The 16,636-nt window shown below is 47.8% G+C and overlaps 1 protein-coding gene across 4 annotated transcripts in view; it reads left to right on the plus strand.

Moving 5' to 3' along the window:
* The window catches only part of FRMD4B (FERM domain containing 4B), a 125,813-nt gene that overhangs the window by 46,952 nt on the left and 62,225 nt on the right, over positions 1–16,636 (plus strand). The window contains exon 1 of one of the 4 annotated variants that reach the window (XM_072934923.1): positions 9,116–9,255. The exons of the other annotated variants lie outside the window; for them this stretch is intronic. The gene's annotated coding sequence lies outside the window, so the exon portion shown is untranslated. Of the gene's footprint in view, positions 1–9,115; positions 9,256–16,636 lie in introns of those variants that run through there. 4 annotated transcript variants of the gene reach the window in all.

The raw sequence follows: 16,636 nt of genomic DNA on the forward strand, positions 1-16,636 counted from the left end.
GCCAAGGGTGTTTTATCAGTCAATCTACAAGTGTTTTGGCAGCCAGCTGCCCCCCATATAACACCCCCGGGACCCCCCCTTGGGATCTGGAGCTCCAGGAGCTGCTCTCGGCACTCAGAGCACGAAGCTCCCATGGGAGAGACTCGCCGTGGCTTTTTCTGCTGTGTTTGTGTCACTGAATAGTGGCAGCTTGTAACGTGATAGTTCTTTGCATGGCACAGAGGGATTGCTGCTTGGGAGGGATGCAGTGGGTCCTGAAATGGCAATTGGGGGGCTCTCCTTAAACACAGCCCTGTACTTGCACCCATTGTGGTATCCAGTTGCAGCGAGGGTGGTGTCACTCTTTCTCGAGTCTGTTTTTGCTGGCAGTTATTTATTTCTGTGTGTATGGGTTTCTGTCCTGCCTGTGAACTTGTGCTGCGTGCCTGCTCTCAGCCTCGCTGTGTGTGTTTGCTACATCAGGGTGAATGCTTCAAAGCAGCTTCTCCCCTCTCCCTGGTGTGTTGCAATAGGGAGAATGACACAGCTGGTAGCAAACAGTCTCCAGAGCCACCAGGATGCAACCTCCATGGGAAAGTCATGCCACAGCTAAGGACAGCTGTGCCTGTTTAATCCTAAAGCGATCTGTTGGTATTTAGCTTTAGGGTAGGCTCAGGAGTGGGAGAGCAGCTTCACAGTGGTAGATGTACCAGTGCTTGAATGTGTCCTGGGCAGATCGTGTATGGCAACACTGCGTGATGTGTCTGACACAGGTGTCACTGTGGATGTGGATCATGACTAGTTAGGAATGCAGGAGTAAAGGCGTCTTTGCTCTTCCTTTGCCTACCTTTACTGACCTGGAGGGATGTGGTGGGATGCAGCCCTGACTCTCTTCTTCCTCTCTAAGTGAAATCCAGCTACACCTCTGCTGTGTGGGTGTTATTTTCAGGGTCCATTCACATAAAGACCATGCAGCTTAGTCTGCCTTCCCTCTCCATTGCATCCCCATGGAGGTACAACCCCATCCCTCCAGGGCTGGAATAAAGGCTTGGTGAGGACCAGCTCAGACAACAGCTGTATTCAGCCTGTTCAGCTGCCATACTCTGATGGCTGGCTTGAGGTGAAAAGAGATTTTTTCCCATACAAACTGTAGCTGTATCTCTGCCCAAGCTTACTATGTCCTAGTGGTCGCTTTGTCTTTTCTTTATGAAAAAGCATCACTGACATGTGCCTGTGTCTGAAAGTGGGGATGTGAAAATGGGTGAAAAGAGAAGACTGGTCCTTCTCTCATCCTACCAGGCAGACCTTGAGCCAGGGAAGTGGCTTCCCCTCTGCCCACAACTTGTCTTGCTGGGGACCTGTTGCTCCCCACTTGCTGCTCTGAGAGTCTTCCCTGGGCGGTGAAACCTGGCAGGAGCAAAGCGACTCTCACATTTTAACATCAGGAATTTGCTAGTGGTAATTTGGGGTGTATTAAAGTGAGATGGCTGAAGGAATGCCCTGCAGCTCTTCCTTCTTGGGTTGTGTAACAATTTGCTTTTTGTGCTGAAGTCTTGGCTCTCAGCTGCTCAAACCTCTGGCTGAGTCCACTGAGTGCAGGACTGAGCACACAGCACTAAATGTCACCCAACTGCTCAGATACCAGAGTCCTGCAAGAGCCTGAATCAGATTGGTTTTCTTAATTTTTTTTAAGTACTTCAAGCTATGGAAACAGCTAGAGACAGTGGCTGGGTGACCCTTGCATACAGGGAGGAACTCTGAGCCACCCTGGGTTACATTTCTATACCTCAGGCTCGGTGGAGCAACCCAGGAGCAACAGAAACAGTGCAGAGCACTCCATGGGGCTGTTTCTCTGAGGAAGTGGATATTGCAGTGTCTGTGGGACAGGACTCTACTCTTGGGTGTGAGATTTTGTGTCCCATCATTGTTACGGGTCCTGCATTGTCTTGGGCAAATTGTTTTCCTCTGTTCCCTTGTTCTTTGTAGAAAGGGCACTCCTACCTGCCAGGGATGCTATTTGTCCACTCAGATTTTTCCCCAGAGGTCCTGTAGGTATTGCAGCCACATGAAAACACCTTTTTGCCCTGTGTTCTTATTAAAATTAACTCCTGGAGAGGTGCTTAACATTTCCACCTTGGCTTCACGGTGAATGTTCATTTCTGTAGCTCCTTTGCATTCATATTCCAGATATGAAAAATACCATAGGTTTCATATAGAAGTTCTTTCGGCTAAACATGGGCTTTTCCCCTCTCTGAGGATTCCCTGGACTGTGACAGACCAGGACATCAGGCAGAACTTAGTCCACTGAGCTGCATGCAAGGGACGTGCAGGAAGGCTGAGGTGACAGGCACTTGTGCTGCTGATCAGCCCTGGAAACCTCAGTTTGCTTTGATCAGTATTTGGGGGTCACATTTTGTGGGCCAGTGGCTATTTTTGTGTGAGTTGGATGCTGCCAGTAAGTCTCTATTTAATCATCAGTACATTTTTGTGGAGAAAGGAAAGCAAGTCGGGTTCCTTCTCCTTGGGGTGCTACGTGTGTTGTTGTGGAGAAGGGGATTTTTTAGCCTTCTTAAAATAGAAAATGCTTGGTAGCCTGGTGGGAGATCTGAGCTTGAGCTGCAGCACAGAGAAGCCAGGAACCCCTCTGTGTGTCTGAGCAGGGTCCCAGCTGTGTTTGGGAGCTGGCAGGTGCAGAGGTGGTCACGGGGCAGACCAGCCTCAAATCCTCTCTGCCAGCATAAAGCCCTTACCTGCCTTAGCAGCTTTAAGCACAACTAAAACCCACCCCAGCAAGCACAAACCAGCCTTTGTCAGTCACCTTCTCCTTAGCCTTTGTGTTTCTGGCCTGTGTTTGTGGGAAACCCTTCCCAAGGTTTTACCTGTTGTTTCACCTGCTCACTGGCACAGTGACTTCACCCCTAACCCAGGCACTTCCCCAGGCTGATCCTTGCCTCCAGGGTGCTGTCCATCATCTGTCCCACCTGCCAAAAGACAAGGGCTGTCCTACTTGCCCAGAGCCATCCATCTGGAGGAGGTTGTGAGCCAAAGCACTGCTGGGGTGTCCCGTTTCACTCTGAAATAACCCCAAATCCTCACGAGGGGAGGGGCTGTGCAGTGTGAGAGTTGACTGTCTGAGCCCTTGGGTTGTGTGCCAGGGAACATTGTCTTGTCCATAGAAGGGAGCGTTTAAAGCCTGTCCTAGAAATAACAGATCTGCAGAGACAGCTGATAGAAAAGCTGGCACAGGTCTTTTTTTCTAACAGCAGCAAGTCAGTATGAATTATTTGGGTTGTTAGGGATTAGGAAAATTCCTGGATGAGAATTTGGCATAGAAACCTTTACTCAAGGGTTCCCATTTCCTACCAGAGAAAGGACTGAGGGCTGTATTTTGTTGTAGAGCTCTGGCACATAGTGCTGTGGCTTTGGGGGGGTCTTCCCAGAGCCCCTCCTAATGCCTGAGATGGGACAACATGGCATTTCTAGGTGTCCTGATACTATTCCCAAAAAAAGCTTTCTGCAGGACCCTCCACATGCTGGGTTTATAGGCCACCTGTCTTAGATTTAAATATAGGGCAGTAAAACCAAGTGAAATTTTTATATAAATGAGGTTAATAAGTAGCTGCAAAGCCAAAGACTTCTAGAATCAACATTTATCCTGTGTTGAGTTACCTGCATTACCACTGGCCTGGTTTTCTTTGGGGTATTGACATGAAGTTTTCCTCTGAGGTATCAATGCCAGTTGCCACCAGAACATCCCACAACACAGTGATTCCTCAGTATGGTTAAGCAGGAATGAGACATGGCATCACAGTCTATTTCATGATGCAGCTAACTCTTAAAAATCACAATCTGGTCAAGTGAATGGTTTAGAGTCAGGGTTAAATGTGTGTCAATCAGTCTGCTCCATGCAAAGTTTTAAAGAAATTGGGGAAACTGCTCCCAAACTCCCTGCAGAATACAGTGGCATGTTGTGATTGATCTGCTGGATGTACAGCCAGATACAGGAGCATCTCTGTGATGAAGCAGTTCAGGAGTAACTGAAATTACCAATTGCACAGTAATTAGCTGATAAACTATGGCATAACAGTGTAAACTTTTCATATGGGTCTTTTGGACAAAGGGCTTTTTAACCTCTGGAAGGTCATTTCCTCTGTGTGAAGTGAAAAAATGCTGATGAAGCACAAGAAATCAGCTTTGTACGTGTGTCTGGCCCATGGTACCTGGGGTGGGAGAGGAAGTGGCTGACTTCTGTTTCCTCCAGTGCTAACGTAGTTGGTTTGGATAGTGAGCACCATGCTTCCTCTGCTACCACACCTTAACTTTCCATTATGAAAAATGCTGACAACAAATTGAGGTGCCTTTTTGCCTTTCTCTTTTCACAATGATGAAAAGCAGTGCTGGAGTGGTGAGGGAGAGCACAAAGCTGGGGCTGCGTTGTCAGGGCAGGACTTTGTTCCACACCAGTCAGATCCCAGGAGTGATGCTCAGCAGAAGCATCTCAGGTGTTCTTACAGGTCAGGGCTTTGCAAAGGGAGCTTCAAAACCTTTTTAGAGGACGCTGAATATGTGTCTGTGTTCCTTCAAAGGTTTCAACTTGTGCGCTGGGGATTGCTGGTTACCCTGAAAAAGCTTTGCTCTGGCTGCTTTTATCCAGCTGTTTTTCTTTTTGAAGGGATCTGATCTAATGCAGTGATGCTGCTCATTTGTCACCTGCAGAGCTTTGGCACTGCTGAAACTCCCATTGTGCCCAAAGCTGGCATGGGGAGGTGTCCCCATGGCTGGGACTTTGGGGCACTGCCTCCTGACAGCTTAGAGTTAAACTTGGCTCTGCACACTTCCAACAGCAGCTTTCCAGAGCTCTCTGCCAGACACATTTCCATCTGAGCTCATGATACAGCGTTTTCTGTTGGAGAGAGTTGATTCAAACAAAACTATGATTTCTTTTTTATGGCTTCTCCCTCTTCCCTCACTGACAAACTTCACAACCAGACTGTGAACTCCATCTCATTTCCTTCAGGGTGTCACGGTGCCAGTTTCAAACAGTGCCTTCTATTCACAGACCACTCGGGCCTGCATAAATATTTTTCCTCTTCGATGTGACGCAGCTCACAAAATACGTTAGATTTCGAATGTCGCTGGCGCCACTTCTCAGAGGCAGCATGTCCTGCACAAAGGTATCACTGTATGAGCTTGCCTGGATAAATCTCCATTCTGGCCTTTGCAGAGAGGCTGGCCAGCTTGCTCTGACTGGACAGAAACTGTATGGAAAGGTAAATTAAAAGGTTTCAGGCACGTGCTGGTTTTTCCAAGCTTCATTTTCATCCTCCTGAGTGGTTGTCTCTCTGTCACCCCTTTTGCTGGCAGTGCTTTGTGATCTTGGATGGACTGACCATGTGCTTAAAATAACACTGTGCTATCTTTGTCCCCTCGTTTTCTGAAAATCAGGCCACCCCTTGTACAGTCTGCATTGCTCTTAAAACCTCTGAGTCATAATTAGTGATTAGTAATTCTACTAATCTTCTGTACAGATGGAGGCCAGTTCATTCTCAGAGACTGCAAAGAGGATAAAGCCATCAGGGCTGGAATATATTAGCTTAAATACCCTCCCACACACAAATACACATGTACACTTTTCCCCACAAATTGATCTGTCATTCATTTAAACATGCAGCAGTGGTGTGTTGGGGAAGGAGATGGGGAGAACAAGTGTCATCAAAAAGCTGAGAAAAGTTTGAATGTCCTGGATTTAGCCATTAAAAGTCATCCTTGACAGTTCAAGCAATGCTAGGATTAAGATTGTGATGTTTCTGTGGCTTTTCCAGCTGATGTGGGGTAGGTGCTGTCCTGGGGATGGGTGCCCCAGGTGCATCTCCCTGCTGGCCATCAGGCACAGGAGTGTGGTGCCAGCAGAGCTGGGAATGGGGCTGGAGAAGTCCCTGCACTTCCCCCCATGGCACTGCTGGTGCTGTGCTGCTTCCTGAGCATCCTGGCTTCCCCTTTGGTTGGGCCAGTGGTTTCTGGGCAGGGAGGTGTGGGCAGGGCAGAGGGTGTGAGGTTTGGAGCACGGTGGTGTTTGTTAAGCTGTGGTGAAAGTGGCAGTAATTCCTCTCTTGTTTCAAGCTCAGTGCATCTGTTCACCTTGCTGGGGGGGGCTGGGGTGTGCTGCATTCCCTCTAGTGTCACCCTTCAGTGAAGGGTTGTGCCACTGCTGTCCCCAAACTCAGTGCCATAGAGTTGCAGAATTTCCCTGTGCTCAACTCCAGCAGCTTCCTACCTCTTACAGGTGAGCTGTATTTCTTTTAAACTCTAATTTTTCTCAGTTAAACTAAGTTCTCTGTACATCTGAATTATGCAGCCGTAGTCTGTGTTTGTTTGGAAGCCACAGATCCTCCGAGGAGCTGTGCTGTCCCTCCTCCAGCTATTCCTGTCATTGTGGTTATCCCAGCAGGGCAGAAGCTGGCACCACCCAGGTAACCTTCACATCATTTCTCTAAGGAAACATGACTCACTGTCTATTTTCCATCTTATTTTTGGGGCTTTGGAGTCTGTTTTGGAGACAAATGCAAGTTTGTTGGTCTGAAATCCTCTCCCAAAACTGTCTCGCTGCCACCTCTTAGGTTGCTGCTGCAGTCTGGACCAGCTGGCTGGACCTGACCTGGCACCCTCCTGCCTGATGTGGGGCCAGCTTATGTTTTTTTCATAAAACCTGTGATATTGGACACAGAGTGGAAAGCTTTTATGGTCTCATGACTATGAGAACGTTGCCTTTTACAAAATAACTTTGGGAAAAAAGACAACTCTTTTGTCTGCAGCTATTTAAGGGCTGGTTGTTTGATCAAAGCTGGTTCTTCTGAATTAAACAAGGAGGGTGAGACACCTCTGGCACCTCACTGCATCCCAATGTCTGAGGTAGCTGCCCCTGGAGGTGTCTGGATTGATGGTTATTTAGGGAGAGGAGGGGAGCAGGGCTGGCTCACCCTGTGTGATGGGTGGACCAGGCTGTTTCTCTCCTGGGAAGGCTCTGCAGCTTCATGGAACCTGTTGTTGGCCTCAAACATCTGGCACAGAGTCTCCTGTTTGGGGGACTTCAGCTGGGCCAAGTGGCCTCAGGACCTCTGAGAAGAGGAAGTCACATCTCTGAGATGTTGCTGTCCAAAGTTTGACCCGTTTTCATTCTGGGAAAAGCAAAGTAGTTTGTTCCAGGTGTTGAACTTAATTTTTTTTTTTCTATTAAAATAGATCACTGGGTTTTAAAAACCAGATTGGGAGAGTCTTCATAGTTTGTCCTCTGTGTGCATAGTGACTGCTCAGTTGAGAGCATAAATAACTGTATAGAGCCTTCAGATTTTTGAAGTAACTGCATGTGTAAATTTGGGACTTTGTGCCTCTTGTGTACCTGCCTGAAGGTCAGCTTGGAGCTCTGGAAGTTCCAGCTCCCTGGATTTGGGTGCATACTTCTTTGAAGTTCTGTTTTTTCCATTTTCAGTGAAAGCAGTGTCAGTTGTTGGAGTTTTCTTTGAGGAGAGCTGTTTTTGTGCCTGTGTGAGGCTGTGCTCTGCCTGGCACAGTTACACAGTTTGTGCTGCTGCGTCAGAGCCGGCGGGTATGTGAAGCCTTGGGGGTTGATGTGCCAGTGGGGAAGGAATCAGGGAATCAAAACAGAACTCGGTGTTTGGCACACAGAGAACTGCCTGCAAAGGAGCAGCAGAACAGCAGGTAGATGATTTACTCCTCTAGCAGCAGCAAAGGGCGCTCCTGTGGAGCAGGATCAAGTTCACATTGATGGCCGAGGATGTGAACTGTGCCCACGCTCTCAGTTCCCTCCCCAGAGTGCAGCACCCACATCAGAGCAGCAGAGCAGTGCTCTGGAGAGCAGTTTGGGAAGTCCAGTGGAATGGTGATCCTGGGGGTGCCTGTTGCAGGGAGGGACAGTGGAGGTATCAGTTTGTGGGGTGGCTGTGCTGAGCAGAGAGCTCTGCTTACCTCTGTCCCTGTATCCCTTCAGAGGGGTTGGTCCTGCTGCCACAGGGCTCAGCCTTGCTCCAAGGGGTTCAGACTGGGGGTGGCTTGAAGTTTTAGTGCTGTGCCAAGTTTTTACACAAAGTCCTCTCCTGTCCGCAGGCAGGAGTGTGTGGGGTGGAGGGGTGTCGGAATCTGTGGGTATTGGTGATTCCGAGATTGTAGAAAGTCTCTGTCTGTCAGCCCCGCTGCCAAAGCAGAAGCCATAATTCGTCTGTGCTGGTTTCAAGGTGGTTTATTCTGTTTATCTCTAACATGTTCTGCTGCCCTGCCTCAGCTCTGTCCTGCAGGGCAGCGTGTGGGGCTCTGCCCTCAGTGGGATGGTACAAACATTAAATACCAGAAACTACCTGTGCTGGATTTACAATAACGTGCCAATATCTGTCACCTACATTGAACAGTGTGTCCCCAGCCTGAACCAACAGAAAAATGCCAACACCACAGTGAAACATGGAGGGCATGAAGAAGGAGAAAAAGGACAAGACACACCCAATTCCTCCATCTTGTTCCCTCTGAACCCCTAATCTAGAAACCTAAAATTTTACTTTTGCACCCGTGCCACACTTAATTATTACTCTTATCAAACACTCAGAGCTTGTAATTCATGCTGTAAGATTGAAAACTCTTTTCCATGGACAGAGATCACAGACAGTGTTTCTGGGGGCTCTGTCCAGGGGGGTTCCTGACCCCTGCCAGGGTCCCAGACCTGCCAGGGCAGCCAGAGGGAAGCCCTGGATTCCCACAGAGGGGCTGGGAGGGGTGATGGCAGCTCCCAGCGAGCACAGAGCTGGGATCTTCAGCCCCTGCTGTGGCACAGGCATCAGGATCCCACACCGAGGTGTTTCACTGCCCCAGAACTGGCACCTGTGCTATGCCTTTGGTCAGTAACTCCTGCTTGTTCACTCAGTTTTGTTTTATAATAAAGGGGTTAATATCACAGACAGGAAAAAAAAAAAAAAAACAAACCAAAACCAACCCACAATTGTAATGCTTTCCCATTTTTAACAATCCCATTTCAACCCCCTGTGTCCCCTGACTCACTCTGGAAGGGCTTTTGTTTCTGAATCTGTTATCAAAGCAACAAACACGAAGGTCATTTCCTTCAGATTATATGGCAACGGAAGAAGTCCGGGATCGTGTCTCCCTTCTTCCCCCAGCTCAGATGTACAGAAAACATGAAGGCTTAGTGCGTGCACACTGGGATTACTACTTGGGTTTCTCAAGTCCATTTAAACCAGCAGGCTGTGTAATGTGGAGGTAAGAGGCTGTATTTTAATTTCTGATGCTTAGCAGTGACAGATAATGTTATTTAGTGCTCTTGCAGTGTGTCCTGAGTTAAACATCGTGCAGAGCTCGGAGCTGTGAGCCCCGGAGAGCCAGAAAGCAGCACAGAGCAGAGAAAGTTTGGGGTGGGGTAGGTAGAAACCTTTCTGCTTGCTCTTCTCTTCGCCTTCAAGGATCAGTCCATAAAAATTTCTTTGCGTCTTTTGCACTCCATTGAGGAGATAAGGGGCTGTTTGTTTATCCCAGCATTTACAGCTGCTTTTTCCTCCCTTTGTTGTAAATTCCGCCTTGGCTACTTCAGCAAAGGGCTAAATCCAAGCTGGATTCTGAAAACTTTGCTGCAGCTGGGGCAAAGATCTCTAACTTAGAGAGAAACCTCTTTTCAGAGATTACCCTTATGGGCTGCTCTGAGATATGATTTAACCCGAACAAAGCACAGATTCATGAGTCCCGAGGAAAGGCGGTCGGCGCCTGGTACAGTAACTCCTTTCAGCATGCAACCATTAAATATCTCCTCATAAGGTCCCCTCCTCTCTCACCCCCTAAAAAACCCTTGGGAAGAGGTGGCCTGGAGATGCAGCAGTGCACACAGAGCTGGGGGGTAACGGCTGCTGAGAAAGAGCCTTTGATCCAAAGCACTTGTTTTGCTTTAAAAGCGAAATGTGGAACCATGTGGATCGGCCCCCTGAGTGCCTGGCAAGCTGCTGGCACTGGGAATGTTGGCTCCTCGCCTCCACAGAAACGCTGCTCGCTGCCTGCCCCAGCCCATACCCGCTATTGTGACTTCTCTTGGTTTATTTATTTGCCCTCTGCATCTTTTTAAAGAGTTGCAGATTTAAAGGACTTCTGCTTTGGCCTTCTTTTTAAATTATTTTTCATCTCCTTCTTACCTGGTCTCTGTCCAAGGCTGGCATCTAGGTTTCCTGAGGGGCTGTTGCCAAGCATGAGTGGCTGGAAAAGTCCAGGAGGGGATGCTGGGTGTAGGGACCTGTATGGGGCAGGAGAAGAAGAGACTCAAGATGACTTTAGAGAATGAGATGGTGCCTGGAGGGGATGGCAATTATTTGGTCAGGGCTTGCTCTGCATATGTCTCCTGCTTTGGGAGTCTTCCCTCAAAAACCCAACTCGGGGGTGAGCAGGGAGGTGCTGGAGGGGACAGAGGAGCATCCAGTGGAAAGCCATCAGAAATGGGGGAGAGCTTCAGGCCTGGGGAGAGGCAAAAAGGCATCAAGGGTGGGGTGTGGGTCTCCAGGAATGTGAAACTACTCTTCTATAAGGGTGTTTTTTCATCTTCTGAAACTATTCCTGTAACAGGGAAAGCTGAGTTTGTTCGAGCGAGTCAGGGATGGCTTCTAGGGTGAGGTAAAACTCAGGAGTTACCAGCAGCTCTGCACAGAATAAACCCTGAGATTGGTGTTGTAGGGACTTAAGCAAAGAAGCTGGAGCTTAACTGCTTTGCCTCCTGGCTGAGGAGCAAAGGTCAGGACAGGTCACAGGAGGGCAGGTGGCCAGTCCTGCCCCACGGTGGGCAATGCTTGCTCAGGGGCAGAGGATGCTGCTGCCTCCAGGCAGTGCTCCTTCGTGGGCAGCCCTGCATTTGTTGTGTCAGGTAGCATCAGGAGAGCACTCTGATCCCACAGGAGACCTTTTTCCCCTGAATTCCCAGGAGATTGCACTGGAACAAACCACCCCTGTGGGCTGTGTGCAGTAATGACCGGCCTGCAGTGCCTCAGCACTGCTGGAGATAAGTGTGCCTCCAGCAGACATGAATTTACTGGCTGTGTGCTGCCAAGGAAAGCAGATGTTGGATTTCATTGACTTGATACTTGTGGCAGATTTCTACTGATTGTTTCCTATTAATTTTCCAGATAGTTTTTTTTTAAATAGCATTAGCTGTAGAGTTGCCTGCCTGTTCTTTTGTCATTTTTGTTTTAAATACATTGCAAAGTGGCAGGAGTGGAATGCCAGCACCCCTGGAGTGACATGACCTGTTCAGTTTTCGGCTTCAGACACCTTTAAGGAGAGTACTCCTGCAATAAAGGTGAGAATAGCCAACCTTTCCCCCTCTGTCAGAGGGACTCAGCATCTGTCATGACACTACCAGAGAGATCCTGTGGCCTTTGGCAGTGCCAGGGGAGGTGAAATGCTGGCTGGGTGCTGCTTGGCAGCTGGAAACTCTGGGGCCAGCAGAGCCAGACTTTAGCAGCAGCTCTTCCCTCTGCTCCCTGCAGTGGGGCTGGTGCTGCCTTGAGTGCTTCCACCCCTGTGCTGGTGCCCAGGGAACAGCCCCTGCACCCCCATGGGGAATGGAGCAAACACAGGAAAAACCATCAGGAAACACAACCACACTGCAAAATCTCCTCATGGGGAGGAGAGGGGTGAGTTTTTACATTGCACACTCCTGGCTGGGAGAAAGAAGCTGCAATTCTGCTGCTTACATTTTGCTCTTGGCAAAGGGCTTTAACTCCTGGCTGGGTTACTGGATTTATCATTTTGAGGAAGATTGAATTAATTTGTTTCCTGGATTTTAATTTATCGCTGTTCTTTGGTTTTGTTCAGTTTTTTGGGAGTCTTATTACAGCATGCTCATCATTATTTCTGAGGATTTTGGGAGAAGAGGATGAGATTTAGAGCTCCACAGCCTGCTCTGGTGAGTGGGATCTTTCTGATGACCCCAAGAGGCTGTGCCTGTCATCCCATACAAGCCATCAACAGAGCGAATGAAAGAGTCTCTTAGCTCTGCCATCCCCTGCAATGAGGAATAATAGAATAAATGGGGAAAAGGAAGGTTGCATGGAAAGTCTGTTGGCAAAGCCACAGTGCCTGCAGTGAGGGAGAGCACTTGGGCTGTTCCTGTGCCAGACTTTCTCACTGGCTCAGCTGGTGGGGCTTACATGAAAGTCAGTTGATGCTCTGCAGGAGCCAGTTTTTTCATCCTATCTGCAGCTCTCATGGCTATTTTAGGAAGGTGCCATGCAACCCAGGCAGCCTCTCAGCCCCCTGTTCAGGCACTGTGTTTTATCTCCAGCTCATTGCCAAACTTCAGCAGAGCCAACATTTCCATGTAGAGCATCATCAAAGGGACACCAAAGTGCAAAGCTGGCACTTTTCTCCAGCCTGTCTCATCTTAAAACATTTCTGTGCATGTCATTCAGTTATGGCTTTAAGTGTCTGTCCCTGCCTGGTCCTGAGAAAGAGAATATCCTAAGGCCTGGGAATTCTGCTGCAGAGCCCCTGCAGTTGCTGTGGGTAAACATCTCACGAGTGTGCAGAGCCCAGGTGGCCTCTGCAGCCCTTGGGAGGAATTGGGGTGGCACTTGGAGTCACCTGGTTGGTCCTACAGGGTGGTTTGCCAGAGCACAGAGGATGAAAGATGTAGCCAGCCACTGTGGAGCATCACTGGCTATTTAACATTAAGCAGATTCTGGCTTCTGTTAAAGGTTAATAGTGAGATAACAAATGATTTAAGGCAAAACCCTGACCCTATTAAAATTAATGGCAAAATTAATTGACTACACTGGAGACAGGACTTCAGCCAAAGGCTTCTTTATGACTTGAAGATTAGGAAGGAGAGGCAGTATGTCTGGAGACATGGTCTGCCCCCATAAAGCTGGTGGGAGCCCTGCCACTGCCCTCAAAGCGATCACTGCAGGTTTTTTGTGTCTGTGTGAGCCAGACTGTGGTGTTGTGGCAGGAACCCAGCGGCTGCCCTGGCTGGTGTGAGCAGAGACTGGGGAAACACGAGATTTCGGACCCAGAGCTGACCCACTGGGCATTGCAGGAGGTATCAGTGAGTGCAGAGGGGAGGGCTGCACTGCTCTGAGGCAGAGGAGCTGCTGGGGAGGCACACAGTGGGGTGGGATGTGCCAGTGGGTTGGGGCAATGCTTCCCTTCCTCAGATCTTCACTGGTGGGAGAGTGGAGCATTTCCAATCCCCATCCATCAGTTTCACCCTGAGCACTTCCCACCATGGGACGCTGAGTGATGGCACCCACACTGGTCAGGGCAGAGCTTGGGTTGCAGACAGGCTGCCCAGAATGTCCATCATGGTGTTTTTGGAGATCTGTGCAGATTGTTTAAAAAGCTTCCACAGCAGTGCTGGTATAGCCCCAAAGCTCTGTCTGTTATTTTCCTGCTTATTCCTTCAAGTTCTGAGTGGCTCCAAGCGCTGGAACATGATGAAGCTTTGCTCTCCCAACAGACACACCAGGAAACTCTGAGGTCATTTAAACCATTATAACTTTTTCCCTCTTCCCCCCAGCTGCAAGCAGGCCCCTTCCTTCCAGAAGGACAGGCAAAGGCTTTTATTTTCCTGAGATGTGCCTGGCTAGGGCAGCTCCTTATTGCAAGACATTCTTGCATGTGATTTCAAATTTTGATCAGGCTGTGCACGTTCAGGGCCAGACATAAGCTGGCTGGTTGTACCAAAGTCAGTGAAGCTGATCTGAGGAGCTGATCCTAAATGCCTTCAGAACCAAAGGAAAAAACCCACTTAAATTCCAATGAAAACCTGAAGTGTAGGGGCTTCAGTATTAAGCTTTGAAATCTCTTACAGGCTTATGAGTTACAGAAGAGAAGTTTGGATTAAAAAAACAGAACCTTTACAAGAAATTACTGGTGATGCTTTAATGGGTGGTTAAGTGCAGCTCAGGTAGGGATTTGGACATGGAATCCTTTAAAGATCCAGGCTTGTGCACCTGGAAAGCAGAGCTGCTGCCTCTGTGCCACTGCCAAAAGCAGGATATGGAAGCATTTTGGGATGCCCTCAGGGCACAGGCTCTGTGAAGTCAGTGTGCAAAGGGACAGCATTGCCTTCTGGGAGAGGGAATTTTGCTTTTTATTATCTATATTATTTTCTTCAGTGCTCTGCCTGAGCCGCTGTGGTGTGCCTGTTTCAGGAATAAATGAGCCAGTTTTTATAATCTATGTACTAATGATGTGCCACAGTCCAATTTCTCATTTTTCAAACTGCAGGTTTAAGGCTGTGTGCTGGCCATTTATGTATTGAAAATGGTTCCCCTTTCTCTCATCACTGGATGCATCAGTATAGGTGTTTTTTCCCTGCCTATAAAGTACCTTTTGGAGCTATTATTCATCTGCCAGTGAAGTTTAATTTTACATAGTTACCCTGCCAGGAGCTCATGGAAATAACATGCACAGTTCAGTGCATCTGGGACCAAATCCCTGGTGTCCCACTGGGATATTTCCAGGAGCACCCAGGCCTGAACAAAAGGGTTTACCTTGGAAGGAAGGAAAGAAGAGAACTGGGGAGAGAGGTTTGCTCCTTCCAAAAGACTTCTCATGGAATTCAGAGCACTAAAGGTGTGAAGCCTTGCTGGATGTGGATGATTTTAAAGCTTTGCTGATGAGTGTTTAGGTGGCTGCAGGAGCCTGGCTCAGCCCCTGTCCCTGGGCAGGTTGCACTGAGTGGGGCAGTGTGTCTGCACACTTGGGCTGCTGAGCCCAAACCGTGGCACATCCCCAGGGAGAGCAGCTGGGATGCAGGCACAGGGCTCTGAGCCTGTCACTGGCAGACACAGCTCCCAGTTTTGTCTGAATTATTGTCGGAATCTGAGGTATGGATGATTCCGAGATTGTAGAAAGTCTCTGTCTTTCTGCCCCGCTGCCAAAGAAGAAGCCATAATTCATCTGTGCTGTTTCAAGGTTGTTTATTCTGTTTATCTCTAACATGTTCTGCTGCCCTGCCGCAGCTCTGTCCTGCAGGGCAGCGTGTGGGGCTCTGCCCTCAGTGGGATGTTACAAACATTAAATACCACAAACTACCTGTGCTGGATTTACAATAACGTGCCAATATCTGTCACCTACGTTGGACAGTGTGTCCCCAGCCTGAACCAACAGAAAAATGCCAACACCACAGTGAAACATGGAGGGCATGAAGAAGGAGAAAAAGGACAAGACACACCCAGTTTCCTCCATCTTGTCCCCTTTGGACCCCTTATCTAGAATCCTAAAATTTTACTTTTGCACCCGTGCCACACTTAATTATTACTCATATCAAACACTCAGAGCTTGTAATTCATCCTGTAAGATTGAAAACTCTTTTCCATGGACAGAGATCACAGCCAGTGTCTCTGGGGGCTCTGTCCAGGGGGGTTCCTGACCCCTGCCAGGGTCCCAGACCTGCCAGAGCAGCCAGAGGGAAGCTCTGGATTCCCACAAATTATGTGCAGCTTACATGTAATCCTCTCTTCTTTGGCCAGAGAGTTTGTAGGCTTTGGGGTTTGTTGGCTCCTTTTATTTATTTTTAAATTTTATTTTCTTTCTCTAGACTTTAAAACAAAAAAAGGCTTAAAAATAGAAGTCAGTGACAGATAGGCCAAGTGACTTCTTTGTAACTTGTCCAGTTCTGAGAGGGAGAAATCTGACCTGGAGGGACTACAACACATTGGGCTTTTCTCCTGACCCAGACCCTTCAGGATTCCCCATTCCTAAGTTTCCCTTCAGGAGATGTGTTATTCTGACAGCTTTTTTTTTTTTTTTTTTTTTTTTTTTTTTTGGCTTTTTGGCTTAATGGTGTTGTTTTTTTTTTTTTTTTTCTTTTTGAGATTTCCTGTTTACACCCTGTCTAATTACTCTTTTTCTTATTTTTTTCCCTAACGGGATGACACACATGGATGTCTAAAAATATTGCATGTAACAACCAGCTTTGCATAAGGAGGATGTTTCTGTCCAAGAGAAATAGCATAAATATCCTGCATGTGCTTTTTTTTCCCAAATAAACCTTCAGGCTCAGGATATTACAGGGAATTGGTCTATGTAGCCAAGAAGTAGGGTTTTTTCTCTGCCTTGCTGATTTTCTTTTTAAAGGATGGATGTTCTGGAAAATCTGCTTTGATGATTTTAGGTGGAGAATTTGTCACATTTTTTTATGATAAAAAGGGAGGACAACATGTTGTTTCCTCCCAGCTAATGAAACCCTTATGATAATGCTAATTTTCTATGTAGAGCTACAATCTCACCATATGCTTTAATTTCCACACATGGATATTCTGAGAATTGTTTGTTTCCCTTCATTATCTGCCTTTTATAGTGAAGATTTGGGTGAATCAGGTTCTTGCTGACAGCCTGTAAATTAGAAGAACTGCAGTATTTTGATGTAACTGTATTTCTACAGTGGAAAGTGTTCATCTCCTTTCAATCTTCTCAGTTTTTGAGGTTTTGCTGCTTACTTGTGTTCAGAGAATACAAGTGAATTTGGAATGTTGGATTTTTATTGTTTCCCAGTCTCTCAGTATGGTTTTACCAAAAATAGGGCTGTGTACTGTCTCTCTCCTAATTTCCTGTTGGGAATGGGATGAGACACAGAAATGCTTCAGGAATTTTCCGCTGCTAC

This window comes from Taeniopygia guttata, chromosome 12, assembly GCF_048771995.1.
Source record: "Taeniopygia guttata chromosome 12, bTaeGut7.mat, whole genome shotgun sequence".
Classification (NCBI taxonomy): Eukaryota; Metazoa; Chordata; class Aves; order Passeriformes; family Estrildidae; genus Taeniopygia; species Taeniopygia guttata.